This window comes from Sitophilus oryzae, unplaced genomic scaffold (genome assembly GCF_002938485.1).
Source record: "Sitophilus oryzae breed Bouriz unplaced genomic scaffold, Soryzae_2.0 scaffold_1062_pilon_pilon, whole genome shotgun sequence".
Lineage (NCBI taxonomy): Eukaryota > Metazoa > Arthropoda > Insecta > Coleoptera > Curculionidae > Sitophilus > Sitophilus oryzae.
The window spans coordinates 1,652,609-1,654,833 of NW_022145685.1; positions in this window are offsets into that span (position 1 = coordinate 1,652,609).

Genomic DNA, 2,225 nt, shown 5'->3' on the forward strand with positions numbered 1-2,225 from the left:
CTCGATATTTTAATTGATATACAGGGTCCGGCAATAGTACGTCGGACATTTGTAGCTCCTATAATAAAAAAACTTAGGAATTTTGTGTAAGTGCAAACCTAAAGTATGTATTAGGATGTATTTCAGGAAAATATTTTCATTTTTTTTCTACAGTGTGGCTCAAAAAAGTATGAGTCGATCGGGATCATTTTTTTAATGGAACACTTTGTATATTATTGTATTTTTGGCTTCCTTTCTGATCACTCTTCATAATTTTAAAATATTATTAAATTTTTCGGACTTTTTTTTTAAATTATTAAAAATATAAGAAATATTCTGAAATCAGAACTACATACTAGGTATTTACTATAGTTGATCTTTACTTACTTTGCTATAAATATCGTAAAGGTTAAACCACAGAGGGTGTTCAAAATTCTATGCCAAACTTCCTAAAATATAAAATAATTTTTCTTAGTTTTTTTTAAATGGAACACCCTGTATATTATTTCTTTGTTAAATGGAGAATTACAAAATTATTTTTTTTATTCAGTTCTATTTTCTATGTTCGGCTCTATCAACGGTAAAATACCAGACCAAAATCATTAGGCTTTGATAAAAAATTACTGTTGAAAAACCCATATGTGATATATTACGAATATACGAAAAACCGTAAAAATTTTGAAATACTTTAAATAAAAAATTCTTTAATTCTCCACCTAACAAAGGAATTATATGGATGTTCCATTTAAAAAAACCAAGGAAAACTATTTTATATCTCAGAAAGTTTTCCATAGAATTTTAAATATCCTGTATGGTTTAAGATTACGATATTTATAGGAAAGTAAATATAGACTAACTGTAGTAAATAGCTAGTATAGTTTGAGTTCAGGACATTTCTTGTATTTTTAATAATTTTTTTAAAAAAGACTGAAAAATATATTTGTTATTTATTTATTAATATTTCTGAAACTTTAAAAATATTTAATATTAATTTAGGATGATGTAAAGTGATCAGAAAGAAAGCCAAAAAATGCAATAATATACAAGGTATTCCATTTAAAAAATTATCGCAATCCAGTCACACTTTTTTGATTTTTGTGTGACGTCGGTCGTTGAAAAGCTCATTGCTTTCTCTTGCCAGTCTTACAGCAAAATCTTCAATTTTACGGCAACATTTTTAAGATATAGGGGTTTAAACGTAAAATGTTCATTTTCTCCCATATCTGAGATCTTTCCAATAGTATTTTTTTCTCTACCGAGTATTTTCCCAATTGCCATTTATTAAAGTACCATGTATCCTTATATTGTAATGATTAGAAATTATTTTTTAATAAAAAAATCCAAATAAAAATGAATAAAATTGTTTTATGGAGAGGCAACGGCAATACTTTAATAGTACTTTTAAGTTTGTACCAGTTAGAGATAAAGGATACTGTTGTAATTGATGGAAAATAAATGTATATTTATATTCATAACAACGATCTAATCACAAATTTTGCAACAATAAATATACATTTAATGTAGTCATTAGTAACTAGAAAAATGATGTAATTTGTAGGTAATGTTCATCTATTAATAACAGATATGTTTCGTCTTTGTTCTCCGCATTTTAATATTTAAATTCACATAAACAAACTCTTACCTAAATTTATTTTACTTTATTTTATTTTGAAATTAGGTATATAGCTAGTAATCACAAATAATAATAATTAATATTTTCGTTTGATTTAAAGCCTAACTATTTGGTATCACAATTTTAGTTGAGCAAATATTGTATTAAAAAAAACAAATAAGCTTAAAGCTACCAAAATGTGCAAAAACAAACTTTGAAGCTACTGAGTATGACTGAACCAAAAACTGAACCTACAATTTTCTATTTTCCATTATAGCCTCTATATACTATATAGCAACAGCGTATGGAGTTCCATAGTAAACTACTCTGTTGTATGGCCACCAGTACCATGGACCCCAACCAACATACTGTGAAAATTAAATACAAATATTTTTAGATATCTTATATTATGATCCAACAAAATTAAGTTGGCTTGGAAATGACGATCAATGATATTCACCATAAAATTTCTCATGTCAAATGGTCTTCATCGCAAAGCAATTCATTATACAGGGTGTCCCAGAAATAAGTGCAAGTATTTTAACGGCTGGTAGATCTCGATAAAAGAAACATATTTTCTCTTTATCGTTTTTAAAAGTAAATAAGTCTAAAATAACGGGAGTTATTTTACTTT